A 25144-nucleotide genomic window follows, 5' to 3' on the forward strand; every position below is an offset into this window, starting at 1 on the left:
TAGCGTGTACAAAATGCAGTACCTATATAGATTCTTCCTATAATATTTGTTTTTAATTTTCTGGCAACGCGGTCTTGATTAAGATGAAACAAGGTGCTTATTTGCCCGACGTTTCGACAAGGGTATTGTGTATTCCTCAAGAGGTACTGTATTTTATGCTTGTATGTACTATTTTCGTTACAAAATTTAGTCGTAGTAACTTATGATATAGTTTTTGTTTTGTTGTCTAACTATAACTGTGTGATGTATATTTTTTGCTTCAAACTGTAAGTTAAAAATTGTTAAATTTAAAAAGTTTAGATGGAAATGAACATTTTAATGTTACGCTATGAAAATCAGTGCCTCTTTTACACAGCTCATACTTGTAATGGCGCAATTTTTTTGAGCATATTCAGTGTAAATAACTACCGTAAAATTAAACATTACATATATTCCGCAATTGGATTAAATGGACAAATTGATGTGAAATTTACGAAAAAGTTACACGTCTTCTCGTTGAGAATCAAACTCACGACTCCCTGTTCACTACATAGGGCGTGTTGCCCATACACCACTAGAGGACTCATGAATGCAGATTGCAGAAGTTATCCTGAATTCAATTCGACTCAATAATCACGTGGTCCTCTTTCGCAAAGCGCACCTATTCCTCTGACTTAATCAATGTTACAGGGGACCAGCCTTAGCTTGGCAAATCCTCTGTATCCGACTCTTGGTGCTGCAACCATAGCATAATGTAAATGACAGCCGTAGTTACTGCATTCCAGCACTCGGCATTCGCACACATTTTATGGATAATTGTCCGGGACGTGTCCCCTCCGCATGTAGTGAACATGCGATCTCCTACAACCATGAAACGCGGCCAATCGAACAACATATACTTCGCTATTTCCTCCACACCAGGACAATTGGGACACGCAGGACTTTCTGAGTGTCTGAACCTATGCAGGTTCACAACCATGTCCTGACAAGCAACCATGTCGTGACAGAAACTGCGTCAGATTGAAGTTCACTCTTTCTTCTGTACCAATATGACATATTGGTATTAGTCGATAGGTCCATCTACCTTTAGTGGAATTATACCATTCCTGTCTGCTGCAAAACTCTAAGCGTTGTCTCTTTACACGCGTTGCGGACTCCTCTGGTACCTCTTTGCTTGAAGCATTAAACATCTTCCTTGACGATGCGCCCGATGAGTGTCATCCCGGCTATGATGCACACTGCCTCTTTAGTAACCGTTTAATATGCGCTTGGTACTCTTAAACACATGATCCTATTCGTGCTTTCCAAACGCTTTACCTCAGTAGCTTGCGTTTGCTGGTAGTTACAGCAGAGCTGTTAGACATCATCCTGCGCTGCTGTCTACTCTACTTCCTCAACAATTTGCATAACATCGGGCCCATAATTGAATTGAATTCCCGCGGTATTTCAAGCGCTTTTCTGCCTATCATCTGTGTAATTCAGTATAATTCTACCATCAAAATAGTTTTCATTACTCACCTTTGGTAATAGCACTAATTTCTGTCGCTTCCATACATCCTGGAAGATTCCTTCATCTATGCAGCTATCGCACAACCATTATAGGAAATAGAGACTACTTCTTTGATTGGGTATCGTCCAATCGTCCCCATAGCAGGTAGCTGTTGATATCTATCCACCATCCAGTTCCCGTTATTGACTGGTATGCGGTATGGATACGATAGTAACACCTCGTCGGTGTTCGTTTCCGAGACTGACTGCTAAAGCAGCTGCTGGGCTGCATTACAGTGGTTTAAATTCAACTGTGATATTCCCGTTTCGGCTGCTTTGATACTCCGCTTGTATCCGGATATTTGGGTTTATTCTATACTGCCCATAACTGCATAACAGTCACATTCGACATTTTTGATAAACTGGAGTTATTACCATGGAAAGTCATCAAATGATAAATACTTTCGATCAACTTACTGAAATCTATGAGATTGTTCTAGATAATTTGAAAAAAAAATACCAAGTTGTTTTGTCACACTGGTAATTATAACCGCATAACAGTCACATTGAGATTATAAATGAGCCTCGTGATGTAATAGCAATGAAATTTCTATCTGATTTTTTTTTCTGACTATTCACCTGGTATGTGATATTAGTTGTACCAAATATCAGCCGCAAATAAGCACTTTTAAGTTCCTGGTAATTTTAAGAAATTTAAGTTTCCTCTCATACTGCCGTGAATCGCAAGTCAGTCCCATCTGTAAAAAGTAGGCATTGAGAAAATTGGGCATGAAGTTTCCAAACTCGTTTTCTATACGAATATTCAAAAAATCAAAGAGAATTGAAACATTATCAGATCTTAATGAAACTTTCACTAATTGCTTTTCATTTCGATATATTTCCGAGAAAAATCTAGAGATGATCAAACCAAGGTTCTTTCTTGTGCTACACGGGGCGGAAATCTGTAGTGGGACTGATATGCGGTTATTTTTCATTATGGGACAATTTGACTTGCTGTTTTTCCTATTATCCAATGTCATTAGTAAAATAAATTCATGTTTGTTCTACCCACCAAACTGATCATTAATTTAACAATTGAAGAACATAACAATTTTGACGACGAGGATTTACGAAACCATTCGAAGCAAAGATGTCTCCAGAATTTGAAGCAAATCTTTTGAGGATCCTAGAAAACCAACCGCAGAACTTTCAGCATTTCGGGCTGTAGAAACACGAGCCGAACAAGGGGACGATAATCTGCAACGCAGTCAGCAGCATCCAGAAGAACCACGTCAGCGGAACCAAAACGAGTTTCTCATCGAATCATTGTCCAGCGGAATCAACGAATTCAACTTCGACCCGGAAGCAGTTACATTTAGTTAGAAGTTACATTCGAAGCCTGGTTTGCCAAGTATGAAAATCTTTTCGAAGAGGACGCTCGAGCTCTGGACGGACTGGCTAACGTTCGTTTGCTGCTTCGGAACCTGAGTACAGAAGCTCACAAAAATATGTGAACTACATTCTCCCGAAGAAACCGAAGGAAGTCACGTTCAATGAAACCATCAAGACGTTGAAGTCCATTTTCGGTCGTCAAACTTCGCTCTTCAATCAACGATACCAGTGTCTACAGCTTAAGAAGGACCAAGCCGACGATTACTTCACTTACGCTGGAATTGTCAACGAGAAGTGCGAAGAATTCAAGCTGTCCGAGATCAATGCCGATCAATTCAAGTGTCTGATGTTCGTTTACGGCCTCAATTCATGCAAGGACTCGAATGGACGTACGATTCTTCTATCACGCATCGAGAGCTCCAATCTCGCTACGCCAATGACATTGCGTTCGTTAGGTGAGGAATACCAGAGACTCTAGAATTTGAAGAGGGACACCACTATGATCGAAAAGATAGGAAGCAAGCAATCCGTTCGTGCAGTGAAACATACATCCAAACCGCAGCATTCTAGCAAGCTACAGATGGAGATACCAAATACACCATGTTGGAGATGCGGTGAAATGCACTATTCGAAGAATTGTTCTTTCATCCAGCATGAGTTACTGCTCGTGTATCATGCAAAAGAAAAAGAAGCGACCGCTCAAAAACCAAACTGCTGCGAGAGCGCAAGGTATATTTATTATCAATCAAGTGAACATTGCAGCCCGACGTAAGTACGTGACCCTGGACATCAATGGGCATTCCGTTCGACTGCAGCTGGATAGCGTAGCACACATTACCGTGATTTCTTCCGACGTGTATAAGAAGATATGCAGCTCGGTTGGACATTCAGCATCCATCAATGCCGTGAACGCCTCAGGTGATGACATGGGTTTGATCGCTGAATTCGAATGTACCGTTGCATTGAATAAAGTCGTGAAACAAGCAAGATGTTTTGTCACCAACGTGAAAAACCTCAATTTGTTCGGTACGGAGTGGATTGAGCTTTTTGGATTGTGGGACATTCCGTTCAACGCAGTCTGCAATCAAGTTTCATCAAAAAGTTATCCAAGATCAGAAACACTTGTCAACCACCTTCAATCAAAGTTCCAGAACGTGTTTGGTGAAGACCTTGGGCTGTGCGCCAAAAAAAAAGGTATCGCTAACTGGCAAGCCAGGTACCAAGCCCGTTTTCCGTCAGAAGCGCCCTGTTCCGTATGCATCAACCGAGAAGATCGAAGCTGAGCTGGATTGTTTATAAGGTTTGGGAATCATACTCCGTACTCCAAGTGGGCCGCTCCTATAGTTGCTGTACGGAAACCGAACGGAAAAATGAGGATTTGTGCGGACTACTCAACAGGCTTGAATGAAGTACTGGAATCAAACCAATATCCACTACCGTTACATTTGCTTATGCAAATTGGACATTTTCGCGAAGCTGGCGGCAAGACAATTTTCACTCAAATCGACTTGTCCGACGTTTATCTGCAATTGGAAGTCACAGAGGAGTCCAAGAAAATGCTGACGATCAACACTCACAAAGGTTTGTTCCAATTTGACCAGCTTTCTCCGGGAGTCAAGACAGCTCCAGGTGAGTTCCAGCACATGACCGCTGATTTGGAAGACGTTATTGTATATCTGGGCGATATCATAGTAGCAAGTGACAGCATAGAGAAGCATATTGAGCAACTTGATCGTCTGTTCATGCGGATTGAAGAGTACGGTTTTCATCTGAAAGTTGAAAAGAGCAACTTTTTCATGAAGCAGATCAAGTACCTTGGACTAATCACTGATGATGAGGGAGTTCGACCCGATCCACAGTGCGTTGCTCCATAGACAAAAATCAAATTTCAAATTATTTTATCTGGCGATAATAAGTATCCACAATCGTTTATTGATACCATATGTTATTGAACCGTGTATTTATAAGCAATACAAAGCACTAAAACTACCACAACAAGCGTCTAAAGTGACAGTTGTAGGAGTATCAGAAAAACTAGATTTTGTCGCATGTTTTCAGCAATCTTTCAACTAGCACGGAGAGTGTTGAAACCAATATATTCAATCAAAATCTTAAAGAGAACATGATTGAAGGTTGGTAAAGTATGTTTGATGTGATAAGAACACCAATTTTTACTTTGAATGTGAGAAATCGGCCCGTTGAGTTGGCTATGAAATCAAAGTTATGAAATACTAACATGTAACTTTGATTATCGATTCAACAAAAGTTCCACCCCAAATCATGCATATACATGTTTCTAAGAGTATTAGAGGGGTCTGAAAGATACAGCTGCAACTTCCTGCAACTCTTGGAGATTTTTGACTATATTTAGGTATACTCCTTAACCAGCACAAGTGTGAAAATTAGTTGTTTGTGATAAAAATCTGAGAATCTTGCGACGCTATGTGGTCTTGGCTTAACCTGACATTACACCAGAGCAAGTTTATGCTTAAAATAATATATTTTAAATGTAGTTTCCAAAATTTTATTCAAAATTATAAAAAAACTGAAAAATTGAAAAATAAAATCGACTTTTTTACTTGGAGGCATATAAGTCACTTTTGCAGCTACGAGTGAGAAGTAACATATTTGCAAATAATTTCTTACATAATAATGAGCAATAAAAGTACAAATTGCTAGGTTTTCCTTGGAAAATTATGTAATTGGCGGTTGGGACAGTTTTGCGATTATGTGTATATTATATGTCATTTATGCAAATTGTAGCTCTTTTAACCAGAAACAACTTTCCCTTCCATATCAAGGTGCTCAAATTGCTTGATCTTCCAGTTTTGATTTTTGTCCCGCATCTCCTTACATTCAACGCACTGTGCGATCCAGAGAAAGTCAAGTCAATCATTAACCCCTCTACCGGCAGCTTCATTTTTTACCGCAGGAAAAAAATTCAAATCGCGATAACTTTTTTTGTTTCTCGGTATTTTTGCACCACAAGTTCTCAAAAAACTCTTCTAGTTTGAGGATCCGTGTCGATATTGATCATTGGTCATCTGGATCCTGAGATATTCCGAAATTCCTTGGGGGACCGACGCTTAATCATAACCCACGTATATTTATTAGGCTACAGATTTTTTAACGTATTCAGATGTTCACTCTTTGGAACAATACATTAATGAGAGTATGTTGTGAAAAAATGAAACAATTTGGTGCAGCCGTCTTTGAGTAATGAGCATTTATGTTGCTGGTACCAAGCTGACCAAATAAAGATCTTGAAAACTTCAAAAAACCTCATATCGTAATTTTAAGATATCTCTAAGAATTCTTAACCAATTTGTTTTATTTTTTCAGATTAGCTCCTTATTACATGACATTGTATAGCCCACACTTTACTTTTTCGATAAGTTGACGTAAAACAAAATGGCCGCCTAAAACATTTTGTATGGAAAATGTCGATCCCCCAAGGAACATTGGAATATCTTTAAAACCAGATCACCAATCATCAATATCGACACGGATCCTCAAACTAGAAGAGTTTTTTCGAAAAATGGTGCAAAAATACCGAGAAATAAAAAAGTTATCGCGATTTGAATTTTTTTCTTGCGGTAAAATATGAAACTGCCGGTAGAGGGGTTAATATGCCTGGGTTGTAACATACCCTTCGATCGTTTTTGGGAGAAAGCAACTACTATGGTAAGCTTGTGAAGTCAATGCACGAGCTACGCTATACACATGATGCCTTACTCAAGAAAGAAGTGAAATGGAATTGGAATCAAGCGTTTCAGGAATCTTTCAACAAGTTCAAGGAAATTCTTCAATCAGATCTGTTGCTGACCCACTACAATCCACAGCTGGAGATGATAGTAGCAGCGGATGCATCGCAGAATGACCTTGGTGCTGTTCTTCTTCATAGATTTCCTGACGGTAGTGTCAATGCCAGGCATTGAAGACGTGAGCGAGCGTAATGAGCATGAACTTTGCACAATCAAAGCGACCATGTTTCCCGAGCGAACTATGCTACTCAGTTTGACTCCAGTTAGTGATCATTATCGATCACTGTTGGGATAAATAATGAGCTCGGATTTTCACCTAGCAACACTAAAGTGAAACACTATCACGAGCCAAGATTGCTACGAACTGGTTGAAAACAAAGCAAACCAAATTGAACCTAAATGTCACTGAATTTGCGAAAAAAGATTTTGTGGGAACTTCAATCTTCAGCTTTCTGCAATGATATTTCAATATAACACACTTGTCTTTAACCCGTACAGGATGGACTGAATTTTGCCATTGACAATCACAATCTATTTCCATTAATTGATGCCATCGATGAAGCGTAAGGCTTGTTGGTCGACTTGCGGATTATAGAATTATGCTTTCGCAAACAAAATATCCCACTCTTAAATCTCCAATTTTCTATGGCAGTCAGGTGCAAGAATAGCGGGAATCGGAATCCGATAATGAATTTTCCGATACCTAGTTCAGTCTCTAGTTTCACTATCAGGATGACTGAAGTGAGCCACACGTACAGCCTCTAGCCTTTCAGATCTGATTCATTGGTACTGAAAATGGAAATCAAACTCAAAACAGCTTAATATAAACACTCCGTATTCCTGTAGAATTCTCGAAAGAGGGGAAAATTGCCTGCTAAAACTACAACTATTACTTCAAATTCATCGATGGGCTATCGTGATCACTTGGTTTCTAATTGCTGATCTGCTCTGATCACGTATGGGCGTTCTGATGAGCGTCAATCCTCAACGAGCTCGCCAACTCACCGCCTACCCTTTAGCTGATCATCAACGATGCCTAAAATCGACTGATTTATGCTCATGAGCTGAGCATTTTCAATGCCTGGTCAATGCAGATTGCCACGCTTCTCGTACGCTAACAGATGCTGAGAAGAACTACGCCCATGGCAAAAAAGAAGCACTTGCTCTCATATTTGCGGTTTATGGACAAAAGGTCGAAAGACAAAATGTCGAAAGGACAAAAGGTCGAAAGACAAAAGGTCGAGAGGACAAAAGGTCGAAAGTTATTTGCTTGGTGGGAAGTTTTACCTTCTTTGAAAAAAGATTTTCGACCTTTTGTCCCTTCTTTTCTGTTCTTCGACCTTTTGTTCTTTCGACCTTTTGTCTTTCGACCTTCTGTCCTTTCGATCTTTTGTCTTTTGACCTTTTGTCATAGATTCATTCGAAGCCGGATGAAGACTACATTATCGCTAGTGTTCAACTGGAAGCGGACATTAGGAGCATGCAAGCCGAAGCTGTAGAAATTTTTCCAGTGACACATAAGAACATATACAATAAGAATATAATAAGATACAATAAGAAACGAAGCAGAATCAAGTTCTCCAATCCGTCATCCAGTATCTTCGAGAAAACTGGACAATCGCACCGGAGTCTGTTGATCTTCAAATTTTCTTTAAGCGGCGCGAATCACTTTGCGAAGCAGATGGATGTGTCATGTTATTGGATCGAATGGTTATACCCCAGTCATTGCGGAATGCAGTTCTCAAGCAATTCCATGCAGGGCACCCAGGGATGCAGAGGATAAAGTCCGTAGCAAGAAAAACGTGGAAGAAGCTCTGCAAACATATCGATGCACGCCAAACCCTTCTCTTGCAAACACTATATCACCAGCAGAAGCACTTCTCGGAAGAAAAGTTAGAACAGTTTTCGATCTGATGAAATGACCAGAACCGCAAGTGGTATCCAGCAATGAAAAGCAAGATGCTCAATTCAATCGGAAACATGGAGCCAAACAGCGCAGTTTCACATTCGGTGAAAAAGTTTTTGCGGAAATTCATATACGTAATGAGAAGTATTGGGCAAAAGGAGTGATCATCGAGACAATAGGTAATGTAGTATACAACGTTCTATTGGAGGACCAACGGCGTCAAGGATTGATACGGTCTCATGCAAACCAACATCGACGACGATCATCATCGGAAGCAATATCGGCTCAAGAGAATCAGAACCTACCTCTTCAAGTACTGTTGGACCAGTTTGAGGTTACCAAACCTGTTCCAGAGGAGAACGGTGTTCCAGTGACCCTGGCAAAAACGAAAGACAGCCCACAACCTCAGATGAACAATGCTCCTAATAACCACCTGATGTTGGGTTTTCCTGGACCTTCGAATTTGGATGTTCCTGGATCTTCCAGAGCAAACGAGATACGACAAAATCATGAGTCGCAGCATTTGACGAGGAAAAGAAGCCTTCCGGTTAGCGATCCATTCGACAGAAAGCGACGGCTCCCATCCCATTTCGAAAACTTTAAGATTTTCTAAAGGGGATATGTTGGAGCAGTCTCGAAAGCCATAATTTTCCTATTATCCAATGTCATTAGCAAAATATATTCATTCTTGTTCTACCCACCAAACTGATCAGTTTATTAATTTAACAACTGAAGAACATAACAATAAGTGTGCGTTGTCTGCTATGTCGACACATACTTAGCGATTTGCTTACAATCACTTGCCTTCGGTGTCGCATTTTCTACACAGCTTACTCTGTATGGACCATTGCATTTCCAAGACTTATGGACCATCTTAAAGCATACTTCAGGAGGCTATTGTATGCTCAGCCGGGAACCCGACAAACCTACTTTAAGTACCTATGCCAAGTTCTTTGCTTTGTTGGCCTCCGTAACTGGTAACCTTATGGTGAAGATGAATCGAAGCCAAACTTCAAATTTTCAAGAGCACGGATCTGGAGAACTAAACTTCCGTTTGAGCTGAAAACTTAATCGATTGGTCACTAGCTGGTGGTGACCAATCGATTAGGTTTTCAGCTCAAACGTATGTTTGGTTCTCCAGATCCGTGCTCTTGAAAATTTGAACTTTGGCTTCGATTTATCTTCACCTTATCGCCGTTACCTGGGTGTGCTGCGGGCTCTTTCTAAGGTGGATGGTCTAAGTCGACTGCTTTTTGAGGGCAGCCGAGACCTCCGCTGCATCGGTGATTTCTCGCGAAACATTACTAAAGGACCTATGTACAAATGAGAAGCTCTCTTTGTTTACTTTCTCTTTGATCAATAACTGAGTCACATTAACCTCTTCCGTTGCGTTTTTGTATGAAACGCTAGTCATGGAAACTGGCTTTCGATCTGTAGTGAAAAACTTCCCAAAAACTTTAGTATTCCATTGTTATAATCGAAAGAGAGCGAGAGAGGAGAGAATCTCTCAATTGTACATAGTCCTTTAGTAATGTTTCGCGAGATTTCATTCATTTCATCAATCCTAGTACGTTTTATGATCCGCACATGGCGATAACTTCTCTATGCTTCACATCGCCTTCAGAACATCGGCGTATTTCCCCTCCTCCATTTTGATAACGAGGGCCGAAGATCCTACGTTTCACTGTCGTCGGTTTAGGATTCTCGTTGGTCGCCGTTCCCGGGTTTCTCCTTACTTTCTTCTTTCCAATTCGTATTCACGGGTTGCTCTTGCCTTGCACCCGTGTTTCCTTGGGTGCACTGCCTGGTTTGGTATTTTTTTTTCTTGGCTTACTTGGCCTTAGACGTGGTAATGACCTTTCCACTGTTGCCATGTTGCCTCTTGATCGCGGATCTTGCCTCATGTCAGCTTTTCCGCTCTGGATGACAGCCGCGTAGGTCTCTTTTCTCTTAAAAACCATGTGTCTTTTTGCCACGCATATCGAATAATATCATCTGATATATTCGCGTTGCCTGTGAATGTGAACACTTCATTCTGGTACGACTTATTTTTTTTTGCATTCTACCTTGCCAAATTGTGCCTTCGCTTCCTCGTAGTCCTGCTTTGCAGCTAGGACTGATTGTTGCAATTTCAGCAGACTTGTTTGTTTTTTTTTCTGTTTCTGTTCGGGATGAACCACTGCGACCAGTTTTCTTTGATCTTTTGTGGTATACCCGTGTCCTTTGTTTAGTGCATGTCGTTCTACTCCATTACTATTGAGAAATAATGAAGTAGGTAGTCGATTTTTATACAAATATCATTCTTTACCATTTTGCATAGAGCCTCTTTAGAAAAAGATACCGCTATTTATACCTTTAGGAGAAAACAGTTTGTCACTTTGTTTGTTCGGCCACTAAGCTGGTTAAATGATACTGATTTTGACCATGCATCGGTACTCTAGCGTATTAAATTATTGCTTCTACTTATAAGGTTCAAAGTCGTTTTTCGAAACTGTGAACAGGTTTCATCGCATGGGACAGTTAGATTCCTTGAAACAAAAAGCTTATTTTAGAAGTTAAGAGGTCTGCTACTCCACTGATTCGAAATCGTTTCCCTCCTAGATATCGAAAGATAAACTCTTGAACTTGGAAAGAAATTGTCTCATGCGTTGAAACCAACCTCAGATGCTGATTGAGCCATTTTTCCACTTCGACCTCCTCATCATCTAGGACAAATAGGTGGGTCTTAGTGGCTTGTTACTCTCTTATACTCTTCCGACCGTAACTTATAAGTATTCACAAGAACAGATACAGCAAGAGTACAATTTGGTAGATCTTACCCCGTAACGCACCTCGAAAAGGTGATCTACCCGCGTAACGGGTAAACTTGTTTGTTAAGAATTGTTTTCAAGTCCTTGCTGATATTGCTTTTGCTGTTGACAAACTCGATGATGACATCGAGTTGCTCAGCAGCCACCTGCATTTTCGGGAGATACTCGCATCAATCACCTCACTTGTTGTACTGGAGCGGCCACTGCCTGCCGTCGTCACAGTTTCTAGGCTTTTGCCCACTCTTTTCTTACTTAAGTTGATGTTGGTCCCTTCTCTCTTGGCGGGAACCTTAGACGGTCACTGGTGGGTCCAAAACTTTTTCCTCCACTTTCAACTAGAGTAAGGTGGGGCAAAAGTTCGACCTTAGTGGTATAACCAAAGTTTTCAGGAAAGCATTAGCAGTTGAAACAATACAACTACCATACAGTGAAACTTCAACATATTGGCTATAATTTTGCTGAACAAACCTTTGTCAAAATATTTGCCGATTTTTAGTTATAACAGTTTGAAATTTGATTGTCTTAAACGAACTTTTGCCCCACCGGTGGGGCAAGAGTTCCAATCTAGTGTGGGGCAAAAGTTCGCTGGCTAAACACAAAATATCGATACTTTTATGACAAGCACACTTTACAACAGCCATAAACATAAGTTTGCCGAAAAATACACACTAAATTTTCATCAAAAAGTTGCCCAAAACAGGATTAATTGTAATATACTCAAAAATAACGTATTTCCGCAAAACTAAGTGGAAATGTAAAATTTTGTCAACATTTTTCACACGATCAGACAAATTTTGCTAAATTTGAAGATAATATGTGAATTTGAGGCAATTTGCAATTTTTTCCGCGAGTTTATACATGGGTCGAACTTTTGCTCCGCTGATTCGAACTTTTGCCCCACTATGGGCCAAAAATTGTTTCCAAGCATTTATGCAAAAACAAATATACCTCAAAGCATCCTTATGATAGGCCTAGAAAAGCCCTTACATAAAATATTGAAAAAGATTTTATCTTCAATTGGTTCCATGCAACGGAAGTTTGACCAAAAATTACAATATTCACGCCGAAAAACAACAAATAGTCATAACTTTTCCAAATCTCAATTGATTTTTACGATATTTGGAGTGAAAGTCTCTTACTTGAATAACATTCGAACCACCATGACATTTATAAGTTTTGTTTTGAATTGAGCTAGAAATCATAAAAAGAAACTCTTGCCCCACTCGAACTTTTGCCCCACTTTACTCTAATTCTTTATTTTCTATGGATCATCTCTTATGGGTCCCTCTAAGAGCCGCTATCTATCTCTGCTGGAATAGCCACCTTTGTGATCCCATGGTTATCTATGCAAGCAGGGTGGTCATGCTAGGATTGACATAGTCCTTTACGAGTTGTGGGCTTCGTAGCCGTGCGGTTAGCGGCGTCAGTCGGTTAGGCGTATTGTGCTACGGAGTGTGAGTTCGATTCCCGCCCCAGTCGGAGAAAACTTTTCGTCAAACGAAAAATTCTTCACTGGTCCACTACTGGTCGTTTCATGTGTCCGTTGTCTGATGTTAGTTATGTTCAGTCTGTGCAGCCTTTGGCTGAAGACGGTGCAAATTGTCTTTTTTTATATTCAGAGCCGGATCGGCGCAGGTCAGGTTATGGTATCTAAGCCTACTATTGAAAAAGTTGCTAGTTGGAACAATCAGGCGACGGATTTCGAACGTACTCTAAGGCTTGTCACGGTTTTACGGTACGGGAGCAGCCTACGCCATTAGCCCACGCACCGTTTCAGCCCAGTGTCACCCGAAGTTTTGAAGTTTACATATACACGATGAAACACGTGTCAAATGTATAAACTGAAATTGAAATTGCGACAAGAAACCACGTGCTCCGGAGGGGATCGAACCCACGACTCCCTATTCGCTAGATGGGCGCTTCAACCTACAAGCTGCAGAGCTCCTTGAGAGACCCCGATGCTCGAAGGCGAACTGAACTCGACTACCCCAAAGCGCATGGAATCATCAAGGTGAAATTGGACTTAAATTTAAACTAAATTTGTTTATAACGTTTTAACGATAAGAGATAGAAGGTTGTGCGCAGCGGTAGAAGACCCCCCGTCACCGATTAAAACACCCAACTCTCGGTTGGCAAATCGATAGACTTCAACCGTTTCAGCTATGACAGACAAGCCTTGTCATGCAATCTGTCATCGTCAATTCCTTGAAATAAATTCCTTGAATTTGTTAGTTTGCCTAGTAAGAATAAAAACAAACTAAAATTGAACATAAAATCACTAATTTAATAAATAGTTTACAAGTTCACACTTATCTACAAAAAACTTGTTACACCAAGACGAATTGTGAACGAAGAAGACTAGTTAATGTAAGTAACCTAAAACCACATTAATCCATGAACTAAAATCTAAACGAATAATAAAATTTACAGCTTATAGCTTACTCCGAACTAAAAGGACGAGTTTGACTTTGAGAGGTCCGAACGACTTCGCCGTCTCCGTAACAAAGGTTTTCGTGCCGTGTTTTTTGCCGGTTGTTTGAATTTTGTTGATCATAGGTGGTGCTTTTTTGTCAGCAATTAATTATCAATGCGAACAAGATAATGCTTAACAGTATGCAGTTTCGATTCTCAATGGGTAGCCCAAGACCCATATGCGTGTTTGATCTGCCGCCAGAGATAAGTGATGAAACTGTACCCTCGTGCTGCAAGACTTCGGGAAGGTGGAATGCGTGACCAGAGAAAAGTTCCCACCGCAATTAGGTCTTGGCTACCTGTACTCTGGTGTACGAGGTGTTCACATGGATGTGAAAAAGAACATTTCTCCGTCAATAGATATTGCCGGTTGGAAGGGAAATGTCTTCTATGACGGACTTTGAGGAAACATATTTTTCATGCCAAGAAGAAGAATATCGTAAAGACTCTTGTCCCAAAAAGGAAGTCCGAAAAACGACGGAGAAGAGAAAAGAAAAACTGACTCCGTATGCTGGGATCGTTGCTAACGAGGAAATTGAACCGGTTTTGCAGCAAAATACGGAAAACTTTCAGGAGGATGTTATCGATGTACTAAAAGAATGCTTCGACAAGTACACGGATACAGATGAATCGGATTGGACGCAGCATATCGTTCATAAGCAACCGGATGAATCGGATAGAGGAAAACGCCGGAAAGAAAGTGTGGTAATATTAGAGGAGGTGGCACAAGCAATGGTTAATCCACAGACAATGCAGCGACGGGCTCAATCAGCAGCATCAGGTTCTGGTTCTAGCTCTGGTTCGAGCTCAGCACAAAGAAAAAAAATGTTCGCGAAAATCCTATTATTAGAATAAGTTTTTACAACAAATTATTTGTTCAGATCCTCGGCTCCACATAGCTTCGAATTAAACATTTGAGCCAAATATTCAAGAAACAAGTAAAATGTAAAATGAAAACATAAGAACATTTTCGTGTTCAGCAAAAATGTGCTTTTTATCGTCCCAAACAACTTTGTAACAGATGCGAAAAATGGGAAAAAATCTATTAAAAAGTTATGAACAAAAATCTAGTTTTATGTTGTGTTGAAGAGAAAACGCTCCTTATCTCATCATAATATATAGACGTTTTGCGTCTTCGGTTAATATGTTTGTAATTACATATAATACTACTTTGCCGAAAACTTGTAATCTTTAACTTAATTTTTTTTTTTGACATTTTTTTTACCTTACTTTTAGGTGGATTAAAACTTCATCAAAAACACCAAACATTTAGAATCAACAGTTTTGAAGTTATTTTATTTTGATCGTGAAATCGATGAAATAAATCACTGTGCAACCAGCATTCGCCCATATCAAACGATGGAATGGGTTCACACTTGGATCATTGGAGATTTAAACATACTTTCAAAACAACGACTCATTTCGGAGAGCCATGGTTGAACCTTCACATAAGTGTGATAGGCGGCTTTGTTTTTTCTCAAAACCCATGAGCTAGTACACCCGATTCTGTATTTGCACGGATTTTTTACACGGCCGTGCAAAAAAAAGTTTCCATACACTTTTTCCGCCAAAACCTTAGTTTTGCATAAAACGGTTTTTGAAATTTTAAACTGAAAACTTTTTTTGCACGGTACGCATCCCCCGTGCAAAAACAGAATCGGGTGTATTGCTATAAGTTGTCTGTACCGTAATCCGGGATAACATTGATCATTTTTTTGAGTTTTTCTCAAATTTTTCATTTCACAATACAAAAGTTACAAGTTTTATATTTTTAAAACAAGTACTGGTACCCACCGCTCCTAACTTTATACTTTATTTTGTTTTTCGAAAGATTTAAACATGTTTAAATAAATGTTTTAAGTGATTTTTTGATTCAGCTGATATGGGGTAACATTGATCACCCAAGTAAACAACGTTCGGTAATGTTAGAAATGTCGTTACATACTAAAATCATGGCCCCTGAAGCCGAATATGAAGACCAAACTCTTACAAGTCATTTACTTTTTGAGCTATTTCAAAATAAAACACCTTGAACCTCGGAATACGCCTAAAAGTAGGCAATTTCCTAAGGGAATTCTACATTCCTAATTGTAATTAGTAAATGTTGCCTAATTGAATAAACTTATAAAAGATTTGACAACGGAATCGTTTTCGTCGATGTCATATTGAGTAACAACCGCATTTTTCTTGATCACATCGTCTGCAGAACTCATGTGAGACATGAATTTTTGGTAGTGTCAGTGATAGTGCTAGAAATCATTGATTCAAAAAGTTGACAAATTTACGCATGGAGTAAACGCAATTTTGGCAAAAACCTTAATTTTCATTAGCTTATGAGTATAAGAAAGAGAGGCACTATTCATTATTCGAAAATGTTTCATCAATAAATCTTTATTTGAACTTTCAACGAGATGAGTCATTCCGATCAATGTTACCCCGGATTACGGTAACCGAAAATTCTTCCTCAAATAACTGTTATAGTACTTATTTTTTATTGAACTATAACAATAAATAACGGCATATCCAACCCCCACCGGAAATGCCCTCAAAACTATGACTGGCAACAGATTTTATTGTGACCACGAAAAACACGTTGTCTAAGAACTCCTCCATCCTCTGATACTAAACAAACTAATATTTTCAACAATAAAGCATGATTTGAGAAGGTGAAAAATTTATCACCACACGCTCAAAAAAGAGTTCTGGAAAACGTGAACTGTCAAAAATACACCATGAACTAGCATCATTTACGCATAAACATGATCTAGTTCGCAGTATATTTTTGCTTGTTGACGAGTTCACGTCTGCTGTTCACGGATACGAGAACGGATTTTTTTCTGTGCAGAGTATACGTCAATCAGACGCACGGTGTGTTTCGTAGAACAAGTTTATTACAAAAAAATAGGTAAGTCTGAAACTTCTCCACAATATAGTCTAGGTTTCTCGCGTTCATTTGCTGCTAAAACCAAAATAATCTGTCGGGGGGTCCAGAGTAATTTTTTTTTTCTTGTTTGATTTCGAGAGACTTGCACATATGTTTGAATTTGCCTATCTGTGTTCAGAAGAGATATTCATGAGTTTGTTTGCTATTATTTAGCTTAACCCCTCTACAAAAATATATTTGAATCGCGATAACTTTTTTTATATATTTCTATATTTTTCCACCATTTTTTCACAACTTCTCAAAAAACTCTTCAACTTTTGGAATCTATGTCGGTATTGACCATTGGTCAACTGGTTTTAAAAATATTTCGGTGTTCCTTGGGGGATCGACACTTCCCATATAAAATTTCAATATGATGTTTTAAGAAGTTTTCAAGATCTCGTTACGGCTAGAGTGGTACCAAAAATATAAAAGCTCATTGCTCAAAAACAGTTAAACCGATTTGTTTAATTTCTTCACAATAGACTTTCATCAAAGTTTAGTTTTTAAAAGCGAATAAGCTAATATGAGAAAAAATCTGTAGCCTGAGATAATTACGATAGTTATGGCTATGCGTCGGTCCCCCAAGGAATTTTGGAATATCTCCGAATATAGATGACCAAAAATCAAAACCGATACAAATTCTGAAAATAAGAGAGTTTTTTGAGAAGTTGTGGATTTTTTTTTTTTCAAAAATATTGAGAAACAAAAAAGTTATCGCGATTTGAATATTCTGAAAAAAATGAAGCTGCCGGTAGAGGGATTAATATGGGGTTATAGTACTTCAAACAAGTACAAAAATCCCAAACCCATTTTAGCCTTGTGATGTTAGTTTCTGATCTTTTCACAAGCACTGTGCCATTAAGAAAATAACATAAAAAAATCTAAGTTTGAAACTTCTCAAATACCATCCAAATTAGTGTATTTTTCACCATGGGGCAAGTATATTACATGCCTTATAATAAGGTTTATCACATGCGAAGCCCTCTACTAGTTAATTCGAATAACTGAAATTGTGTTGTTTGAAAGGCGGATAAGTCACTTTTGTATCTAGGTGTCATGCACAAATTACGTCACGCTTCAAGGGGGGGGGGTTAAGCCATGCGTGACAAGCCTTACAAAATTATCGGAGGACTCATACAGAAAGTGTGACAAAGGGGGGGGAGGGGTAGAAAAATTTGAAATTTAACGTGACATAATTTGTGTACCATCCCCTACGAGTAAAAAGAGAAATCTCGCATAATTTATGATCTCGTCCTAAAAGCCATAGCTTGTTATTACTGTGCAAACGAATGGATTTACATTTTATTTCACAATGCTACGACAAAGAGAAGATCCTCCTCTGTCTCCCAGCGGTGACAGTTTTTATTTTGGTCCGTTTATCTGCTTAATAATAACGAGCTACACACTCGGTTATCAATGGTTTTAATGGTGAATATACATAGAAGCCAAACCTCGAATTTTCAAAAGCACAAGTCTAGAGAAGCAGACAACCGGTAACTCACTGGTCACTCGCTGGTGGCGACTAATCAATAAAATGTTCAACGCAAAAGGTTGTCAGGTTCAAGATACAAATCTACAAACAAGCTCTTGAAAATTCGAGGTTTGATATCGATGCATCTTCACCTATTACAAATATTTCCTAATAACTTCTTACATCATTATGACCAATTTAAGTACGATTTTCAAGGTTTTTCGTGGACAATAACTAAAATGACGTTTGAGACAGTCATTTCATGTCCATGAATACTTCACACAAAATAAAAAAAAATGGTCTGGACTCCCCGACCGATTATTTTGATTTTGGTCGCAAATGAAAGAGCAAAGTCTAATTGTTTTTAGTTTGAAATTTCAGACTTACCTATTTTTTGTAATTAAGTTACTCCACAAAGACACCGTGGACGCTGTTTCTAACTTTAAGCGCACAAAACCTCTGAACATCTTTGGTTACATTATTAAGGACCAATAGAGTAAAGTGGGGCAAAAGTTCGAGTGGGGTAAAAGTTCTTTTTTAAGGTTTCAAGCTCAATTCAAAACAAAACTTATAAATGTCATGGTAGTTCGAATGCTATTCAAGTAAGAGACTTTCACTCCAAATATCATAGACATCGATTGAGATTTGGAAAAGTTATGGCTATTTGTTGTTTTTCGACGTGAATATTGTAATTTTTGGTCAAACTTTCATTGCATGGAACTAAATAAAGATATAATATTTTTCAATTTTTTTTATGTAAGGGCGTTTCTAGGCCTATCATAAAGATGCTTTGTGGTGTATTAGTTTTTGCATCAATGCTTGCAATCAATTTTTGGCCCATAGTGGGGCAAAAGTTCGAATCAGCTGGGCAAAAGTTCGATCCATGTATAAACTCATAGAAAAAATTGCAAATTCACATGAAAGCTTCAAATTTAGCAAAATTTGCCTGATCGTGCGAAAAATATCTCCAAAATTGTCCATTTTCACTTAGTTTTGCGAAAAACTGCTATTTTTGGGTATATTACAATTAATTCTGTTTTGGGCTATTTTTTGATAAAAAATTTGTATGTATTTTTTGGCAAACACAAGTTTACGGTCGATATAAAGTATGCCTTTCATAAAAGTATCAATATTTTGTGTTTTAGGCAGCGAACTTTTGCCTCACACTAGATTCAAACTCTTGCCCCACCAGTGGGGCAAAAGTTCGTTTAAGACAATCAATTTTGAAACTGTTATAACTAAAAATGAGTAAATATTTTGACCCAAGTTTGTTCAGCAAAATTATAGCCAATATGTTGAAGGTTCACTGTATGGTATTTATTTTGTTTCAACTTCTTTTATTTTTCTGGAAACTTTGATTTCACCACTAAGGTCGAACTTTTGCCCCACCTTACTCTAATGCTTTTCGGCTACGCAGTCTAAATTTTTACCGCGGTTTATTTAAATAATAAATAAGTAGGACAAATAAATAAGCCGTTGTAAAAATTTAGACTGCGTAGCCGAAAACCATAATTGATTATACCATGCCGTCGATTCTCCACCAGATTATTCAGGACAGTGAGAAAAATATGACAGTCTGACAGTGAGAAATATACTACAGTAATCAGAAATTACATTCACTCACAAAAACAACTAAAATAACGCTTGTGGATGCTAAATTTACGTTAGAACGATTTTCGCATTTTTATGAGCCATACTCTATAGGTTTGGGGTTCTAATGCTGTATTGTTAAAATATTGAGTAAACTTTTTTTTACTTTTTTACCAAAATTTGAAAAATAATATATAATAATAATAAGCCAACTTCAGTTATAGTTCATGTAATTGTTAAGCACTCGGTACTGTTACCGCTAAAACTCATCATTATGTACAACAAACTTTAAGTAATAGGTCACTGAATTCGTCAGAATTGCTTTAAGAAATAGTTCAGATCAATTAGTCTATACATTAAGATAATTTAAAAGGCCGTTAAAAAAAACTTTGTATTATTGTTCAGTAGATTCGTGTCGTCAATTCTGTCACAGTTCCCATTGCCACCGCGACCATGAAGGAGTCTAAAATTCTATTTATATTCCCCGACTAACGTAGGGTAATGGAGGTTTCACTGCATCATTATCTACAACAAAACAAGATACATTTTGATCTACCCTATCACAAACATGCTTTTGATCTTGGCCATGAAATATGAATCGCGTTATCACATCATGGTGAAGTATGATCATTGTTCCGTATTCCATGCAAAAATTAAAACTTTCACAAACAACTGCTGACCTTCCCGAACACAATCAACCTCTGGCTGGAGAATGAAAAACAAACTCCGTAGCATAATTCTTCATCATTTGTAACAATTTTCTCACACTCCGGTTATCACCATCTCCAAACGAGGTAGACTTTTTTCACAAGAAAAATTGTCATTGCTGTCAGACGGAAAACTATAAGCTGCAGTGACAAAATGAGAGCATCACCGCCGTGTGACAAAATTGCACTGTAAGGGATCATTCATGAATTTCGCAACGTTGATTTAGAAAGGATTCTTGTGCTCCGCCAAATATGTTACATGTGCACCTGACTTAGGATGGCGACGCAGCGTTTCATATCCATCCAATTTCAGGAGCGTTATGTGGTCCATGAATGAACCTAAGCCCTGAAAGATTCCTTCTCGGGTGCCAGATAAATGAAGCAAAAATGTCTGTCCCGCAAATGCACTTCTATAAATTTCCCCATTAGTTCCAGGCAATTTGTCGGCTTTCTAGCCAGCCAGCGCGCTCCGAATGTCAAATGTTGTGGGATTAGTCGTCTGTGGCAACGGAAATGGTTTGGATGCAGCATCAAAAAGGATAAACTTTCCTGCTGGCATTACTTCCGCTTGGTTGAACAATCGAGAGCTCGATGTAATATATTCCACTCGTGTGACTTCGTTATGAACATGAACAGGTAACAGTTTGAGACTCCTTCTTCTTCGTCTTCTATGTTCTTGGTATACCAACTAGGATAATGAGTATTCCTGAGCAATCACTAAGCACGATAACGTGGAATTATATAGTATTATATGCGCATACATCAACAATGTGGCCGGTTTGACACGGCGTTTTTTGAAAAAGTGCTTGAACAAAAGCTGTTACAAATAACACAGCGAAACAAAAATGACACTTTCGCGTGTCTCAAGGATCAAATTATGTGTTTCTAGTAGATTTTGGGTCGCTGAATCTGATGCCGTTCTCAGAAATGTTCCAGCACGTCACAATTTTTAGCTACAAGTCGCCAAAGTTGTATAAAACACTGGTTTTATTGATGTTTACATGAAATTTAAAGTATGATATATCAAACTTTTTTGTGATATAATCTACCAAACATGCTAAATAGGACTTAAACTTTCAATCTAGATACAAATCAGTTGAAATTTTACGATAAAATTTAGGTAAAATCGAATTTTTTCAACATGTTTGCCGTCTTCATATAAAATTCTTCGTTTCTCTTGTATGGCATAATACAATACTTTTCTGAACCACCAAAAAATAACATTTTACCATCGAAAATATTATGAACTTCGTTGATAATTATTGTTCTATACATAAAGTTTGAATTCTGTGACAAATTGAGCAAACAATTTGCCGTACAAGTTGGAAAACTTGCATGCAAGTTGGCTGAAACAGTCAATTTTAGCATTTTAAACCGTCAATATCTCAAAAACTAGACGTGCCATGATATTTCTGAAAACGGCAATGGACTCAGCAACCCTTAATTTAGTAAATAGCAGTATTTTGGTTCTTGAGACAAAACCGTGTTCCGCAGTGTAATCTAAATTATTCAGTACATTCATGCTGTACGTACACGAATTCGCTCTGTTCTTGGAAGTTTTCTTAAAAACTACCTAAAGCAATAAAACAGTAGTTTTTAGTGCTAAAAACAAACGGTACTTTTCAGTGCTACTAAAACAGTACTTTCAAGTACAATTTTATTCTACCATTGATCCCTTTACGATCCTTGTTTGGACCCGTGGCTTCGATTTTTCGTTGGACTCGTTGGCGAAAGCTAGCGGTGGTAATCCTTCTTGAAATGGATAATGTTGATAATTGCATCGAAATGAGCAATCAGTTCGATGCTCAAGACAAATTTTCCGAACACCAAATCGCAGCAACAAGCCCAGGCTCTTTGGTTCAAGTCAGGAAGCAAAGAGTGTCGCCTATCGTGGTCAGTTGTTCCGAATTTGGGGGATTTAGGCAGGAGATCTTGAACTCCACTAGGGGAATCAAGATTTCCTTCCAAATCGCAAAGAAAGAGAACTGTCACGTATTGCAAGAAACTCTAAAAGATCGTGAACTTCTTCTCTAGCATGTTAAAGAAAAGAAGCACATTTTTTACTTATGACGACAAAACTGAATGTTTGTTTAAAGTCATCTTGAAAGGTCTTTCAAGTGACTATAAGTCACCCAAAGAAATCAAAAATGAAAACAAAAAATGATTTAGGTGCCGTAAAACGGGGTAATTTGAAAAGTTTTTTCGGAGAAAACTTGAATATTTATGCATACTGTTTCAAAGAATTATAGTTTATGCTTTTAAAACAAGTACATACTGGCATCCTAGCTATCGATTGCAGTTGATTGATTGCCAATAGATTGAATTTGAACGGATATGTATTTTTTCATACAATCGAAAGTCGGTTTTCTGTGTTGGAGTTACTTTGATAATGGAGTATTAATCGAACAAAATTGAATGAATTACGTAATATTTACAATAGGGTATTGCATACCTCTTGGCGTTTAACGTTATATGGAAATTTATGACTTAGATTACAAAAATGTTCCCAGTTTGTGAAAATGCTTTTCGCTAAGAAATTTGAGATCATATTCAAGTTCTCTGATAACTAGGCTGTCGAAGATAAGTGACCAACTATTCAAAATTACAACAAATAGTGATCGTAGAATAGATTGTTTGTAAGCGTTTCGAAAATGCTAAAATCGTATCAATTTCGAATATTCGTATATAAAGCCTCGAATGTTCTCGGTTCAAATGAAAACAGCTCTTCTATGAAGTGTCATACTAGTATTATTTAGCTTTGCATTTGTTTTGCTTAAACGATTAACAGAAATCATAATATTTCGTTTAGTATGTGATGGGTGACGCAATATCAAAGCTACCCGCATTTTCAAAGATACCCCGTTTTACGGTACCGTTTTGTCTCATATTCCGAACAGACTCATACTCCGAACACTTAGCTTTTGTATGGATATTTGGATATTCAAGAAGGTTCCGTGTAAATTTTCCGCATTGCGTTTGTAGTCAGCTTTTGACAGTTAGTAGTTCAATCATTCGTACTATCGTACTATATATCAATTAATTTCTAGCAACCACAAGTTTGGCTTCTTCTTTTCACAACGGAGAAACATTTAGTTTTTTTAACGTAAGTGTTAAAAACGTATTATAAGATTTAATTCCAATATTCAAATATGAAAGAACAGCCTATTATCAAATGAAAATCAAATATGTATTACATCAGTATAATCAGTATTGAAAGAATAACCTATATTTAAAAGAAGGAAAAATTTCTCATAAAATTATCAAAAATATTTCAAACCCTAGAACATTGTTGAACCAACTGTGAGCTCAGAGCTTTGACGCCAATTCACAACTCAGTCCTGGGTGAACGAATAAATTTAATTATTTTCGTGGAGCACTTATATAGCCCGGCGTCCCGCCACATCACAAAGATCAACAAATAAACTAGCAGATCAGTTATTGGGCCACACTAATGGATCCTACACATCAGCGTTCAAAAAATGTAATTATTTTATTTTTGTTCGTAATTCGGCCAAACGGCATTCGATAATCACAGATCTCGTATTTCTGTTAAGTTCCTGGTTGATTTTGTACATATGATTTGACACTAACCTTCCAAAACATCAGGATCTAGAGAAGTTACAAAATTGTGCATTCTTATCCCTCATGGTTCATATAGTGCAAATCATAAAAAAACGCCCCTACCGGCCAAGTTCTCAACTAAAAGGATGATCCTCAACTCCTAAAGGTAGATCATACTTAGCACTGAAACTTCGCCGAAGACAGTACTGTGCTATCTCTTTTGGCATACGACACCCCCAAAGTGATGAAATCCCATAAGCCCTGGGTCTCATATAACGCTCTGGTGTGTCTTATAGCAGTTGGCGTAATAGGAGTGCACGTTATAGGAATGCGTTTAATAGGAGACCTGACTGTAATATCATGTATTACCCCGTGTAACCATATTCTCGAACGTAGACATTGGAAATTCCATTGAACATATTTCATGTCGTAAATGTGAACACAGCTTGGTAAATATGAAAGTATAGCTGCCTGGACAGCAAGTTAATTTGTTCCAAACTGACTTGCAAAAATTGACTCGCAATCAGTCAAAATTTTTTGTCATTGGTGACTTTAATGCCAAACATCGGTCATGGAATAATTCTCAAAGTAATTCCAACGGCAGAATTTTATTTGATGAGCGCTCTTCAGGATGTTTCTCAATTCAATACCCTGATAGCCCTACGTGTTTTCCTCTTCTAGAAATCCATCTACGATTGATTTGGTCTTAACCGACTCTAGTCATCTTTGTAGCCAATTAGTTACTCATACTGATTTTGATTCTGATCATGTCCCTGTTACATTTCAAATATCCCACGAAGCGATTCTCAATCCTATCAGCTCATCTTTCAATTATTTTCGAGCTGACTGGAATATATATGAAACTCATATTGACTCTAATCTTGATGTTAACATGTCTTTACAAACTAAACTTGATATTGACAATGCTCTTGAAACTTTAACAAATTCCATTGTTGAAGCCAGGAGCATTTCAATTCCAAAATTTGAATTCGTAATTATAGACGATGATCTTAAACTCTTGATCCGTCTTAAAAACGTGAGGAGAAGACAATTTAAACGCACTCGCGATCCTGCTATG

The 25144-nt window shown here is 38.1% G+C and overlaps 1 protein-coding gene across 1 annotated transcript in view; it reads right to left on the minus strand.

Moving 5' to 3' along the window:
* The window catches only part of LOC5570038 (somatomedin-B and thrombospondin type-1 domain-containing protein), a 337056-nt gene that overhangs the window by 242390 nt on the left and 69522 nt on the right, over positions 1 to 25144 (minus strand). The gene's annotated exons all lie outside the window — the stretch shown is intronic.

Source organism: Aedes aegypti, chromosome 3, assembly GCF_002204515.2.
Source record: "Aedes aegypti strain LVP_AGWG chromosome 3, AaegL5.0 Primary Assembly, whole genome shotgun sequence".
Taxonomy (NCBI): domain Eukaryota; kingdom Metazoa; phylum Arthropoda; class Insecta; order Diptera; family Culicidae; genus Aedes; species Aedes aegypti.